The sequence below is a fragment of the Procambarus clarkii genome, chromosome 8, assembly GCF_040958095.1.
Source record: "Procambarus clarkii isolate CNS0578487 chromosome 8, FALCON_Pclarkii_2.0, whole genome shotgun sequence".
NCBI lineage: Eukaryota > Metazoa > Arthropoda > Malacostraca > Decapoda > Cambaridae > Procambarus > Procambarus clarkii.
The window spans coordinates 46,204,490-46,221,428 of NC_091157.1; the positions used below are offsets into that span (position 1 = coordinate 46,204,490).

At 41.5% G+C, this 16,939-nt stretch overlaps 1 protein-coding gene across 3 annotated transcripts in view; it reads right to left on the reverse strand.

Annotated features, from left to right (window-relative positions):
- The window catches only part of ChT (choline transporter), a 70,686-nt gene that overhangs the window by 49,933 nt on the left and 3,814 nt on the right, over positions 1-16,939 (reverse strand). The window contains exon 1 of one of the 3 annotated variants that reach the window (XM_045744862.2): positions 3,589-3,766. The exons of the other annotated variants lie outside the window; for them this stretch is intronic. The gene's annotated coding sequence lies outside the window, so the exon portion shown is untranslated. Of the gene's footprint in view, positions 1-3,588; positions 3,767-16,939 lie in introns of those variants that run through there. 3 annotated transcript variants of the gene reach the window in all.

Consider the following 16,939-nt stretch of genomic DNA (forward strand, 5'->3'; position numbering starts at 1 on the left):
AGGCTGAGGCAGAAGAGATGGAGTGATGTTTAATGGATGGACTAGATAAGAAGGGATGGGGCAGAGGTTGAAAGGGACGAGGTTAGGAGGGAGGGGGTGAGGGACGAGGGGAAGGGGTAAGTGGGTAGAGAGAGGGAAAAAGAGTGAACCAGGCAACCCCCCCCCCCTTCAACAAAAAATTACTGTTATCCATCATGCGATTCGAATGTTTCATATTGAACTTTTACAGCCAATTGCACATGACAGCATTTTTAAAATAAATTGATGGAACAAACTTTTCCCTTGCTAGTCTGTGACCTAAAATCATGTATCAACCTGCAGCGACGTTCCACACACGAGCACATACTCCCTCAAGCGCTGCTAGAGGTCAGTATTGTCATGTATATACATGTTAAATACAGCATCAACCAGGTCGAACATAAATTCCCTTCACTACATTAACAAACACCGACGAACCCTCGTACGCTATTGCTCGCTGCTGCCAGTGACGTCAACAGAGGGGCGGTGAGCACCAATGTTAGGAAGAATTTGTGTTGTGAATTTGATGCATTGCACTATTGAACCATGACCACTCTCCCTTTCATATCTCTCTCTCTCTCTCTCTCTCTCTCTCTCTCTCTCTCTCTCTCTCTCTCTCTCTCTCTCTCTCTCTCTCTCTCTCTCTCTCTCTCTCTCTCTCTCTCTCTCTCTTTCTCCTCTTTTGCCATTCTCTCCTATTTTCTCATGAAGATATTTCTGGGACAAAAGGCATCAAGGAATGCAAATTGAAAAGCTCGAGAATGAGTTAACTTCGCCCTGGTGATATACACAGGACTCCTTTCTGTGTACACAGGACCCTTCTCTCGGGACGCGGGATCCCTCTTGTGCACATAGGACCCCTTTCTGAGCAGACTAGACTCCATTCAGTGCACACAAGAACCCTCGTTGTGCACCTAGGGCCCATCATTGTGCTCAGTTCCCTCTTTAAGTACACAGAACCTTTGTGCACATTCTGGTCCTTTCCCGTTGTTCTCAGGATCTCTCTTTGTGCACAGGATACATTTTTATGGGCAGGGGTCTTTCCTTCCTTTAACACACATGGGCTCATTTTTTAAACACATGACCCCTCCTTGTACACACAGAACCAATCTTCATAGACAGAACATCCTGTCGAACACTCACACAAAACCACTCTTTGAGTGCACAGGACCTCTCTTTATAAATAGGACCTCTCCATTTATAGGCATGGCCCCCATTCATTAATCCCAACACCACTCTTTGGGCTCACAAAACCACCTATTCTACACTGAAATCCAGTGAAAAAAAAAAAAAAAAAAAAAATATATATATATATATATATATATATATATATATATATATATATATATATATATATATATATATATATATATATATATATATATATATCATAGCAAGTGTTTCCGACAGTGAGCCTCTTTTCCACAATGAGTCTCTCCCTCGGTGGGTGTCTGAAGGTGAGTCCCTGACCACTGAATATCATCTATTCTTTACCAATAAAGGTGAGACCTTTAGCCAACTGCAGATGATGCACAGGGATCTGTGTGGTGGCCCCTGTGAGGTGGGCCCTGTGTGGTGGACCCTGTGTGGTGGGCCCTGTGTGGTGGGCCCTGTGTGGTGGACCCTGTGTGGTGGACCCTGTGTGGTGGACCCTGTGTGGTGGACCCTGTGTGGTGGACCCTGTGTGGTGGGCCCCTGTGTAGTGGGTCAGTGTGGGAATGATCTCTCTGCCGTCAAATAGGGTTCAAAGGTAACATTTGCTGAACATCGTGTTCAAACAAGGTTAATGTGCCGGATAATAATCTGATAGGCTCATATCGCGATGAACACTCACATATATGTAGTGGAGAATGTTATAGAATTACATTTACCTGATATTGAGTTATGACTCTAATTAACATCGGAATGTATTGTCAAAATCCCGTGAAAACATTATTTTTGAGGACGGTTTTTATAACTGGAATTGTCTGTAAATTAATGTTGATTTGTCGCAGAAATTACATATGTGAAATATATATATTTTCCCTGTTTGAATAACTGTATTTCATGTGTACCGTGTATCAAAATAGAGAATTGTATTATTATATTTTATTGCCTAAAACCTTGTTTGTATTTTGTGTGTACCTGAAAAATACTTTTAACAAATATTCACATATGTTTTTTATTATTTTTGTTTTGTTAATGTCAAAAAGATAATATCGATCATCAAGAAAAAAGAACTTTAGCCTCCTTTACCAGTGACAGTTATTTTCTATTTTATTATTCTTTTATTTCTATTTTATAGTCAAGGGAGCCGGTCGGCCGAGCGGACAGCACGCTGGACTTGTGATCCCGGGTTCGATCCCAGGCGCCGGCGAGAAACAATGGGCAGACTTCCTTTCACCCTATGCCCCTGTTACCAAGCAGTAAAAATAGGTGCCTGGGCGTTAGTCAGCTGTCACGGGCTGCTTCCTGGGGGTGGAGGCCTGGTCAAGGACCGGGCCGTGGGGACACTAAAGTCCCGAAATCATCTCAAGATAACCTCAAGAAGGGGCTTCCTTGGATGATGGGACTTATTACGCTTCAACAAGCTGGGTATTAAGAAAAGTTCATTTCGGATGACCATAGTATTTTCATAGGTTTTCTTCGAATGTCGAGTTGATTCCAGTCTGCCCAACATGTGGGCAATTTGTTGAAATTAGTTTGTAAGTTGCAATTTAAGTGTTACTCATTCGTCAGCTCTGGCGGTAACTATACTGTAGGTGGTTGGTTTGTACCCAGCAACACTTCTGTACTGAGCAGCTGATGGTGTTGTGTTAGAGACGGCTGTGCTCAGTAATATCTATGTACCCGGAAAGCTGATTGAGATTGTAAATTTACATCCGAATCAACAATGAGCCTGCAACCCGTTCTCGCACTTTCTTAGTCAATATTGACTTATTAAATACGTGCATATGTGACATACTAAACATACTAGTTTACCTTGAAAAGCTTCATAGAAAACACCGACCTTACCTAACCTTCTTAGTATGTTAAGATAAGCATCTTATTGCTTCGTAATTACAATTATTACTTAACCTATACCTATAATAGGTTAAGTTACTTAACCTATACCAATAATAGGTTAAGTAATAATTGTAATTACGAAGCAATAAGATGCTTATCTAAACATACTAAGAAGGTTAGGTAAGGTCGGTGTTTTCTATGAAGCTTTTCAAGGTAAACTAGTATGTTTAGTATGTCACATATGCACGTATTTAATAAGTCAATATTGACTATACGAAAGTGTGAGAACGGGTTGGAGCCTGATGCTCCGCTTGGCACATATTGACAGAGTTGCATATTTATTTCAATATATATATATATATATATAGCTGTGATGTAATTTATACGAAAAACCAATAAGCTATTCAAAGGGATATATTAAAATATAACCAATACTGAGAGAATGGTTCAATAAATGACTGGGCAAGTTTGACTGAAGGGAAAGCTAAAGTGATCCTTCATCTGAAAATCGATTAAAGGTTAAGAAGCGTAGCCAAAGAGCTGAAGCTCAACCTCCCTCTCAAACACAACTCGATGAGTACCCACCTTATCAGTCACCTTGTCAGTCATCCTCCAGCGAGAGCTCCGTTATCCACTCTCGATGGACCAGAACTCCATATCTTGGCCATATACATCTATTCCACACAGCTGCTATCCTGTCACTACCACCTTGTTCTACCACACGACTACCACAACCACCACCTCCACCTCCTCGCTCCACCACATCACCAACACTAAGGAGGACGGTGGAGAATCTCCTTGTCTACCCCACCCTGGCGGGCGGTCAGTGAAAGACATTATTCTATTCCCAGTAATATCTGGTAAATGACTTCACGTCTCTCAGATCTGGGGTTACTTCAGCTCACAGCGATGAGGCATGGCTACCGAACATGCACTCGCGTGCACATACAACACACACACACACACACACACACACACACACACACACACACACACACACACACACACACACACACACACACACACACACACATACACACACACACAAAATCATTTTTCTGCGTGTGAAAAAAATAGTAGTAGTAGAAATAGTTGATTGACAGTTGAGAGGCGGGTCGAAAGAGAAGAGCTCAATCCCCCACAAGCACAACTAGGTGAATACAACTAGGTGAATACACACACACACCAGTTGTTGACAGTTGAAAGGCGGGACCAAAGAGCCAAAGCTCAACCCCGCATGCTCAACTAGGTGAGTACACAAGTGGGGGCCTCGCGGCTGAGTGAACAGCGCTCGGCAGTCGTAGTCTCAAGGGCAATTTATCATTATATAAGTATCAATTTTATAATGATAAACTGATAACAAGTTTTGAAATTATATTCAATTAAGTTATAAAATCAGGTCTCGTTTGTCTTGAAATTCTAGTGTGAAACAGATTTTAAAAGTCACAATCAAGCATTATAAACAATCCATACACATTAAGCTTGGAGCTCCATCCGTGCGTCAGGCAGCACACACATGAATCACTTGTGTTTACTGAATGAGCAGCGCTCTTCAGCAACTCATTATTAATTCATACTCAAACGCATACTGTAGTTCACTCTTCCAGTATACAACATGCTCAGTATAGAACAATGTATGTTCTCTCACCTTGAGAGACTCAAGGTGAGTGACTCTCACCTGGTAACTGTGAGAGTCACCTGGTCACTGCAGGCGACACTAATTCCCGTGACCTGTGCAACAGTGACTGTTGAGCACTGTGCAAACTAGCACCAGGAGGTTGGTTATTACACTGGTGAGGTGAGGAAGCCAAGAGACACTGTGCTGACCTGTGAGGAAGCCAAGACACTGTGTTGACCTGTGAGGAAGCCAAGAGACGCTGTGCTGACCTGTGAGGAAGCCAGAGTACACTGTGCTGACCTGTGAGGAAGCCAAGACACTGTGCTGACCTGTGAGGAAGCCAGGATACACTGTGCTGACCTGTGAGGAAGCCAGGATACACTGTGCTGACCTGTGAGGAAGCCAAGACACGGTGCTGACCTGCGAGGAAGCCAGGATACACTGTGCTGACCTGTGAGGAAGCCAAGACACGGTGCTGACCTGCGAGGAAGCCAGGATACACTGTGCTGACCTGTGAGGAAGCCAGAATACACTGTTCTGCTGACCTGTGAGGAAGCCAAGACACGGTGCTGTCCTGTGAGGAAGCCAAGACACGGTGCTGACTTGTGAGGAAGCCAAGACACGGTGCTGACCTGTGAGGAAGCCAGGATACACTGTGCTGACAACGACGGGTGAGCCCCAAACAATGAAGCTGCAACAGTATCAGTGTTCGTGCTGTTGCAAGTCTGTGTTGAACATTATTATTTGATATCACCATTTTACCTCTCCAGAAAATTACATGATAACTTTTATTTATTTTCGTATTCTATTTTTTTTCTCATTTCTATGTCAAATTGATGAAATTTGACATAGAAACCTTCTATATCCTTCCTTTTAATTATAATATTTGTTGAGGAAAAGGCATCTAAGACGAATATTTATCGTCTCTCCTCACTTCCAAAAAATTATTTTTGCTCCGTCAAAATTTTGTATTTTCCCCGTTTAACGTGTTGACATGTTTGCCAACAGTGCTACTGGTCCTCTGGGACGCTGCCTTCCTTCCCTGGCACAGTTGTGGCCTCCTTCATAGGCGCGCGCACACACACACACACACACACACACACACACACACACACACACACACACACACACACACACACACACACACACACACACACACACACCTGTGTCTAGAATATCTTCCTTGAATTATAGTGCTTCTCCCTTTAGGAGGATTTTTTTTTTGTCTCCTCTCTAACCTTGTGCGCCATGATTCTAAACAGGGAAGTGGGTAGAAAAATGTATAAGGGGGTTAATGTGCACTGTGTGTGTGTGTGTGTGTGTGTATACTGACAGTATACATGCGGGTTGGACAGCAAGTTACTGTGATGGTCATAGAAAAGCTTTTTGCAGTTGGAGGACCATAGCAGTGTACCCCAGTGTAGTGTATCCCAGTGTAGTGTATCCCAGGGTAGTGTATCCCAGTGTAGTGTATCCCAGTGTAGTGTATCTCAGGGTAGTGTATCCCATGGCAGTGTACCCGAGGGGTACAGTGTATTGTTATGTAATGCAATAACACCTCTCCTGAGGAATATTTACTACAATAAAATCCGGCAGAAACCCGCAGGTATCTGGGGTAACTACTCACTGGGCTTCACTGGAGGCGTAAAAGAAGCTTTAAGACTCATCACCGCAAACCTTAAAGTTACCTAATGTTGATGACGAAGCTTGCAAGTTGACGTTGTAACAGAGATAACAAGGATTATGATCACATCACGAAGGAAACCAATATTTAGCCCCTAATATTAACTTAGACGAAAATAATTTTGACATGTAATCTATCAGTTATGTTCATGGAAAGATTATGAAATCATGTCCTTCACTAGATGTGAAAGCTTTACTTTAAGGAACATGTGAGCTTAGTAAAGCTCACTTCCCTGTTCCCTTGGTTTACTAAGTTCATCTATCTCGCTTTATTTACTAACCGTATCTGACTCCCTTTAATGGATAAGATCACATATCTCTCTGTTTTTCATACACTTGTTTGGGAATTCACAAGTCTTATTGTATAGCCGTTCTAATGCTATGGCGTCTTCCTTCTGTTATGCGTTGTTCTTCAGTTATGAATCATCCTATTGTGATGTTCAGTTGTCTGTCCTGTTAAGATATATGATCTTAACACCTGTCCTACAGGTGTGGCACTCCTGGTTGCATGGTGTGTTGTCTTCCACACCTGCAATACGACTGGGAAGTGGCCGACACCTTCAAATGAAGATTGCATAATAATAACACACAGCTGCACGACCAGAAATGTGCACGTACACAACTGTACGTGCACATTTACGAGAGTAAACTGTACACACACAGCTGCACGACCGTAGATGTTGCGAAAATTTGTGTCAGTGAAAGTTTTCAACCCAGATTATAAATCGAGTTGCTAACTTAAGTTTTAATAACTAGTTTTAAGGTAACATTAATAGGAGCAGTGACTTATTGCCTGAAGCTACATATATTATTTGCTCTTCCGATGGGGGTTCCTATTTTCAACTGTATTAACGTTATTTTGCATTAGTGTGAAGCGATATTGAATGTGTCAGCCATTTTTAGTGTAGTATCGACATTCAGTAACCCTCCAGACTCAGCAGGATACGAATCATCATAGGATGATGTGCACAACCTCTGTCAGAACAAATAGGATGCCCAGACTCTTTCTTGTCTACGTTGATGAATACACAGCTGTCAGAACTAGGAACTCATCCTCTTTTTTGCCCACGTCCGGTGAGCGTCATGAACCTGGGCTCTGCATACAGTAATTACAGTGCTTATCATTATCATAATGTTCATGGCATCCAAACCGTCTTATGAATATTATTATTATGCAATGCGCATGTTGCTGTCTCAAGTCGCTGCGGTACTGCCCGCTGGGAGCGTCTCTGGAAATTCTGACGCCTTGCTCGGGAAAATAGCAAGAAATTCCTCACTCCAGGGAATGTTTAGCTGCCGAACACCTCAAAAAGACGTATTTTTCTCGAACTGCTGAAATATCTTGATGCCTTACATGTCTGCGGGAAGACGTTTGGAAGGATAAAGATCTTTTATCGTATAGTTCCCTGGTCCACAGTCACCTGGGGGCGAGGTGGAGGCGCTGGCACTTACGGTGTGTGGTGTCAAGGGCATTAAACAGAGTTTTACGGGTAAATGTGGCACGAATTCCTGCAAGGAAGTGTCAGGTCTTCCAGGATGTAATGGATATGTTGGCCTGAGGGCGGATCCCAAGCAACGGTCTTTCAGATCATGTTGTTACAAGATAAGCTTAGCTCCAGGTGAGGCTTAAGGAGAAGATGAAGTCTCGAAATCGACAGCAAGTAAATACTTCCGTGGCGTTCATTTTGCACTATGACCACGGAGGACCATCCAGTCAGCTGGCACTGGAAGATATCCCTGACGTATTGACTTGGAGGTGATGCCAGTGGTCTGGGAGGGTGAGAGAGAGAGAGAGGGGGGGGGTGTTCAGGAAACATTTAGTAACCGACCTGTGTAGGAAGTGAGGGTTTAATACTCTATAATGTATCTAAAACTCTTCTTTATTTATTTATCGTGTTCATATAATCACGATATTCACGCATGTGCTTGTTTAATTATTTGTTTACATTATTTCAAAACACTTGCTAGTGAAATCACATTGATCTCATGGTTGAGAAGATAATTGACATATGAATGTTAAGCACATAAGGAAATTCTAATATAAACAAAATTGAAAAGGTACTGATTATAAATAAACACAGACTAGAGTGCCAAACAGGTGAGACAGGTAGACTGAAGGGGGAACCAATAGATGGTGAACTGTAAGAACCACAGTCACACGCATACACGCACACCTACACACACACCCACACACACACACACACACACACACACACACACACACACACACACACACACACACACACACACACACACACACACACATACACACAAGGTGTGTGTATGTGTGTGTGATAGATAACGATAAAGCACGATTTCTCATACTTGGGGACTTCGGTTTGACAAAAAATAGACTGGGAGGCTTACGATGTCACTATTGCCTAACTGACCAAGACAAGACAACATTTGGTGTTCTCCTGGCATCAGGTGTGGCAGTAGGGTGTTCTCCTGGCATCAGGTGTGGCAAGAGGGTGTTCTCCTGGCATCAGGTGTGGCAGTAGGGTGTTCTCCTGGCATCAGGTGTGGCAGTAGGGTGTTCTCCTGGCATCAGGTGTGGCAGTAGGGTGTTCTCCTGGCATCAGGTGTGGCAAGAGGGTGTTCTCCTGGCATCAGGTGTGGCAGTAGGGTGTTCTCCTTGCATCAGGTGTGGCAGTAGGGTGTTCTCCTTGCATCAGGTGTGGCAGTAGGGTGTTCTCCTTGCATCAGGTGTGGCAGTAGGGTGTTCTCCTGGTATCAGGTGTGGCAAGAGGGTGTTTTTCAGTGTTTCTGTGTTCCTTTCGACGTTTTCTAACTTAAAGGGCCAATTTGAATAGCAATTTTCTCTTCTGTTCCCTAGAGAGGTGTCAGAGGCAAATATTCATGGGAAAAAAAATTTGGAATCTCACTCACAAACTGTTTGACTGTCTCTCTCTCTCTCTCTCTCTCTCTCTCTCTCTCTCTCTCTCTCTCTCTCTCTCTCTCTCTCTCTCTCTCTCTCTCTCTCTCTCTCTCTCTCTCTCTCTCTCTCTGTGTCATTCAGTCTGTTTCTTAATCTTTCTCCTTTCATGTTTAAATTACCTGTCTGTTTCTAGTTCTCTGGTCCCATAATGAACCAACCTGTCGTTCAGTGTCGTCACATTTCTACCCAATGTTCAACGTCGTCGTCCGGCAGACTGTCCCCCCCCCCCACTCTGTCCACGCCTGCTGCTCTGCTTCCCCCTCCCCACACGTGATCACATCTGCTGGTGCTGCTGTTGACTGAACTGGCAAGTGTTTCTTGGTCTGCCTGTGGGTCCTCAGGGAGCTAGCTGGGCGCTGGGACCCACTGAAGTTTAGGACTTTGTTGCTCTTCGTTGGCCGTGCCACTTTTCATTAGCAAAGGTATTGTTGTTTTTTCTTGGCAGCAAAGACTTATTTTTTTTTGTAGTAAAGTCTTGATTTTTTGAAGTAAAATCTTTTTTTTCTTTTTTTATGTAATAAGCTAAATATTTTATGGTTGGGATTTGTGGGTGTTAAGCAGATCATAAATGGCAACGAGTCTAGGGCTATTTGCCCTAGACTCGTCTAGGTCTTATATGCTAAATATGAAGTCTGCTACTTATATGCTAAATCATATAATATAAAGTATCATATGCTAAAGCAGTCTGTCAGTGTCAGACACCTTCCATATCTTATTGATTATTTGAACAAAAATTGTGTATACAATTTTGTGTATATAAATTCTGTGTCCATGATAACAATGCTGCTCACTCGCTTTGGTTGTGCTATCTCTCCTTTTTTGTTATCATTACAAAGGTTCTCCAAGGCTGTTTTTTATATTTAATTGGTTCTTGCGGAGTGACGGTCAAGATCCTTTGTATGTCACCCCTTCATAAAGTTATTGCATCTATAGTTGTGAATTATGCTTTCCGAATAATGGTGTCGGCTACTTATCCCTTGAGCGAAGCTAAGACCAAGAATTAAAGCTAGAATTTCAGAGTTATTTACGGCTGTCCAACTTATGTGGGTTTTGGGTGTGCGAGTCTCTGGGGAAAGGTTATATTCCCCTAGGAAGGGGAAGGGGGAAAACAAGGAAAGGGGGTAGGGAAGGGGAATGATGTGACGGGGGTATAGGATGAGGACTCACCTCATCTGCTTCTGAGGTGAAAGGTGGCATTGTGTTTAGGGAGAGGAGCTTGATATGAGCAGAAGGTACTACCTGCGCTGGCACTGCCTGCGCTGGCATTACCTGCGCTGGGGGAGGATGGCACTGCCTGGGTGTTGGCTGGCATGATCCTGAGGACGGGTGAAGGCAGAGAGAGTTGACCTAACTTGACCTCCAGCGGGATAGGTTAAAGGTGGAGGGGTCTGACGTGCACCTGTGCACTCTATATATAAAATTTGATCTTTCTTACATTCATCTTAATACAATGATGTATATAAGGGCATATTTACTCATATACAAGTGCACATACGTATGTATACACATTCACTTATACTCTCGCTAACTCCTTATTTCACTCTGTTATTTACTCACGATCTTCTCTTAAGAGAACCAGAAAAGTTGCTAATTAACTTGAAAATAAGACATATAATACAAATAGCCAGAAGAGGGATAAGCAGGAGACAGCAACAAGATAACCAAATAGTCTCAGACAGCCTGGGGGTTGTAAGCTGACTACTTCCGCAGTTGTTAAACCCCTTCTAATTGACTTTAAAGTATTTCCGGTTTCTTAGACCTTCTAAGGTGTCTTGTTACTAACGATTCAAATAATAAATCTCAGTGTCCTAATTTGCCTTATTACGAACGTTTATGCATTGATTTTTAGGTTTAAAATTCTTACTAATTATTCAGTTAGTATTTCCTTAGAGTAATTCCTTAGACTTATATGTATGGAAATAACTCCCCTCCCTCGTGTCAGATGAAGTATATGTAATATTATTACATATTTACATATTATAAGACAACTTTGATCTGATTTCTGATTCCATTGGAAAACAATAGAAAGCTTGTGTCATCTGTGTAATTAACCTCTTTCTCCCCTTTCTCTTTGATTTGCCATTCCGTCAAAAATCCAACCTACTAACTAAACCAGAAACGTATATATATATGCACTCAAACAACCCACTTATCCTGTAGAGTCCGATGCATAGAAAACGTGGAAATTTGTAAGCTGTTACTTTTCATAGTAGGTTGCATTTGTAACGTTTGTCAGGAGTATTAATTTAAGAGGATAAGTTGACTAGTGATCCACATTCATTGTTTTCTGCCGTCTTTAGCTAATTGTTTCAATATATATAATGATTGAATATCACATCATATCTACCATCATTATATCTATCAAAATCCTTCTGTTACTAGCGTCTGTTAATGACACTTTGTCTGTTACCAACGTCTGTTAATGCCACTTTGCCTGCCACTTTCTTCAGTAACAAATTCTGTTAGTTCCACTATATTCGTTACCAACGTGTTAATATAAACTTGTTCCTTACCAATGTGTATTTTATGTCTCCTTGTCCACTACCCCACGTCTGATAATACTTCTTTTGTTCGTTACCAACGTCTAGTAATTCTACTCTATTCGTTACCAACGTCTAGTAATTCTACTCTATTCGTTACCAGCGTCTAGTAATTCTACTCTATTCGTTACCAACGTCTACTAATTCTACTCTATTCGTTACCAGCGTCTAGTAATTCTACTCTATTCGTTACCAACGTCTAGTAATTCTACTCTATTCGTTACCAACGTCTAGTAATTCTATTCTATTCGTTACCAACGTCTAGTAATTCTACTCTATTCGTTACCAACGTCTAGTAATTCTACTCTATTCGTTACCAACGTCTAGTAATTCTACTCTATTCGTTACCAGCGTCTAGTAATTCTACTCTATTCGTTACCAGCGTCTAGTAATTCTACTCTATTCGTTACCAGCGTCTAGTAATTCTACTCTATTCGTTACCAATGTCTAGTAATTCTACTCTATTCGTTACCAACGTTTGATAACACTACTTTGTTCATCATCAACGTCTGGTAATGCTACTTTCTGTAATTTTCCAGCACAGCCAACTTCCCCGTCACTGCCAAATCTACCATGGTCTCTACACCATGAGCGTCGTTCATGGTAGATAGACCATGACCTGCTGGGTTACTGGGCGGTTGACCCTTAGCGAACAACTCACCATAAATCGATATTTGATCCTTCGAGGCTCCTGGCCACACTAACCCTCATTCATAATTTCTCTGGTTATTATAACCCCAGTCTGAGGTTGTTGGTGTCACAACGGTGTGTTATTACAACAAGATTTTGAGGGATGTTAATTTGATTATAATAATATATGTACGTTTGAGGGATTCGGTGACTTGTTAGATTCACTGAGATTATTCAGTTTAATTTTGTTCTCTGTAAATAGTTGATACCTGCTTGATGGGGTTCTGGGAGTTCTTCTACTCCCCAAGCCCGGCCTGAGGGATATATTAAGTATATATCAATTTAATCGGACACGTACAAAGACGGGTGACAAAGTCAGTCCTGAAAATCAGAAACATTCCATATGAAGAAAGTAAAAGAAGCATAATTTACATTCTCTAAAATTAAGATGAGTGATAGGTGATATGACTGAGACATTCAAATGAATAAAGGAGTATAAGGTTTGAACAAAAAAAATTACCAACAGAATAGAACACTGAACTATGTTATAAATTGGAAAAGTTCAGATTCAGACAATTTAGGTTCAGATTCATTTAGAGCTCTATTCATGTAGAGTCAGGGGCTCTACTCTTTCTGAAGAGAAGGGTAGTGGTGGTGACACAAGATATGTCACCTACGAGCTGGGTCTTAAGTCTCGTACCTCAGACCACAGAGACAGAAGCTGGTAAGCGCACTCGCACTCTCTTGCGCATTCTGTCTATTATGTTTATCTATCTTTATCTACTTCACATATACAAAGACGTACATACAGGTCCATCCATCTCATCTGTCCAAAAAAAACATCACTGTTACTCTCCATGCAATACGCAGGGATAAAATATTTTTGACTTTCTGATATTTTCCTCGTAATTTTTCATTCGTGATCTGTGTTTACAGAGTTCTTAAATCCACCATCCATGTTTGCTCTCTAAGTCCACAGTGGTTCCTTTGAAAATTATATTTTTCTGTTTAGTTTATTTTAAGGTTTCATATGTTTTGTATTTTTGTGGTCTTCAGCTATATATATATATATATATATATATATATATATATATATATATATATATATATATATATATATATATATATATATATATATTTATATATATATATTCAAAAGGAACTTTCTGCCTGTCTGCCCAAGTTTGGAAGTCAGATGCGTGTGGCTAGTCTCATCCAACATTGCAGGATGACTAGTGGGGTACGAAGACTGTCATAGGCTGGTCGAGGACGGCCCCCATTCCCCTTATTTAAGTGAAACCGGCTACCATGAAGACGGTGGAGATGAAATAGTGGCCACCGTGTCTACAGAGTTTCATCATCTGATCATAATATTCAAAATTAAAATACCGACTCGAAAACGCATGTTGTGATGGCGCAACCTAATGGGATCGACTTGGGGCACCTCTTGGTGTACCAACTGGTAGATTGTCAAGGAGGTATCTATTATTTTTTGCGTGCTTTGAGTGGGAAGAGAGAGAGAGAGGGTTTCTTTGAGTCTCGTGTTGATATTCCTCGGTCCGTCCACCAACGAGCACCACCAGCACAATCATAATTACCACCAAGACTACCACCACCACCATCAACACTGCTACCACAGCTTCCACCACCACCAAACTACCACCAACACTATCTATACTACCATCACAACTATCACCAACATTACAACATTAGTACCAGCACCATCACTACCACCACAACCACCATCACCACTACTTCCACAGCCTCCCTCAACACTACAATCACCACTATCAATACTACTATCACGACTACCACCAACATTACGACATCAATACCAGCATCAACACTGCCACCAGCATTACCACCACGATTCAGTTACCAGAAAAAGGAGGGGGCATTAGACGAATCGTAGAATGGTTGGACTGCCCACAGTGAGCCCCATGAAGTGTTGGAAAGCTGTTTACCTGCTCTCGGAAGCATTTGGATAGTCTTCCGGGGATTTAAAGCGCCTGGGAGGTATTTAGCTGTGTCTCACACGGGCTCAGTAGGAATCCATGAGGGTTTGGTCAGTCTTATAGTGTCAGCCATTTCCAGAAGGCTTTACCTGTTCTCATTTTAATGCAATGGTTTCACCCACAAGCCCCGTGGATTTCTCTCAAGGGGTGATGAATTAATTTTGAGATTTATGATAAAATTTCGAAATAAAAGGCTATATTTGTAACCAAATTTAAGGTAAGATATTATTTCCGTTGCTTCGTGAAACTACCTAGTTTGTAAACTAACACTTATTCATAGTTAATTTAAAGTATTTGTGAAACTAGTGACAAAATGAAGCATATAAATGAAGCACGTTGATTTTTGTATCGTGAAACGATCAATTTAATAGGTTATTTAATTGTTTATTTTACTGGTCGTGCTGAATGTATGTACACATGAACATACTTAAACACACACAGACACGCGCCCGCGCGAATACACACACACACACACACACACACACACACACACACACACACACACACACACACACACACACACACACACACACACACACAATCGGTTGAGAGGCGGGACCAAAGAGCCAGAGCTCAACCCCCGCAAACACAACTAGGTGAGTACAACTAGGTGAGTACACACACACACACACACACACACACACACACACACACACACACACACACACACACACACACACACAAACACACATTCACCTTTCTCCCGCGGAAAATGGAGTCTTGGAGATCGAGTTCCTCATGGAACAAAAATCAATGTGATTTGTGTTCATGCAATGGCTATTTGTTCTTTCTTAATGCAGTTTGAGAGCTATCCATGCAGTGTATATGTTGTTACAGCTAATGTAGTTTCTGATTTACTCTTTGTCCCTGTTAAGAACCTTCCCCAATCTGCAGCTAGATTGGGGAAGGGGGTCTAACTCGTCTAACTAAGGGGGTTAGAAGATCTAACTCTTTCCGGGGGGAAGAGTTAGACTAATCAGTGCTAGATAGACCTCTCTCTCTCTCTCTCTCTCTCTCTCTCTCTCTTTCTCTCTCTCTCTCGCTCTCTCTCTCTCTCTCTCTCTCTCTCTCTCTCTCTCTCTCTCTCTCTCTCTCTCTCTCTCTCTCTCTCTCTCTCTCTCTTACTCCATTCACTCAGTCCCTCCCTCAATCCTTCCTTCACTCTTTTCCTCTCTCAATCTTTCCCTTACTCCCTACTTCACTCACTTCATTTCTTCTTCTTTTCCTCCCACTCTACCTTCCTCAAGTTATGCGGTAGGTAAATTAAATTTTCCTGAAATGCAAGTGCTCCAAAGGAAGATTATTTAAGATCAGACTTAAGAGATCAAGACTGCAACAAGCGAGCATCAAGTGAAGACTGAGTGTAACGGAAGTGTGTTGCAGAGTGCAGAGTCAAAGTGGAATGGAGAATATTGATAACAAGATGTCAATTGAAGAATATCACTTCACTAATATTTAATTCATACTGCCTTTCATGCATTCGGAGTCAGTAATAATGACTTCGAATTCAACGAAATCTTAGGTCACTAACATTAAAGCAAACGCTGGCTTATTACAAGCTCTATTTTGACAAATCGTATCTCAAACTCCAGTTTGCAATTAGTATGCAGGCGATGAGTCACAATAACGTGGCTAAAGTATGTTGACCAGACCACACACTAGAAGGTGAAGGGACGACGACGTTTCGATCCGTCCTGGGCCATTCTCAAGTCGACTGTGACAAGACAATCGACTTGAGAATGGTCCAGGACGGACCGAAACGTCGTCGTCCCTTCACCTTCTAGTTTGCAATTACTATATTACAGCCTGATCTGTCATGGAAACTTAACATACCAGACAATAATAACACTGCTTCAGGATATAGAGCATCACCTCTTGTTTCAAGACCAAATATTCATACGTGCTTGTCCAACATACTTTAAGTCGTGATAAAGATTAATTTAACATATAAATGTACTTTATTAAGGCTAACAGTTCACCACCGTTCCACGCGTAATATTGATATGGAAGAGTGAAACACGGTAATGGAGGGAACTTCCTACACTAGATCAGGACATGGTTAAGGCACAGGAAGCAGATTAAAAGCATAAGGGGGAACAGTCATAGGTGGAGTGCCCTGGACGTTCACCTGTGACCTCTTGTGTTCATCATGCACATAAATGGTTTAGATGTAGTAGTGAACAACAATAGTTCATTCTTGAACTTGAACTAATGACACAAAAAAAACTGTAATAAACTGAAACTAAACGGTCAGATATGATTTAGAACACTTTAAACACTCCAAATGGACCTGAAAAAATAAAATAGAGGATCAGATATAAAATAATTAATATTGAAATTGTCAAATCTTATAGTGGAAATAATCTGGAAGTTATTGTCCGCATGGACATAAAATCAAGAAATCCATTGATAAATGTTCGAAATGAGAACTAGTAAGGAAATAGGATTTGCCTAAAAAAGATTGGAATAACATTGCTATTCTTTGGCTTTATCTTTCCTTTGTGGGATACCA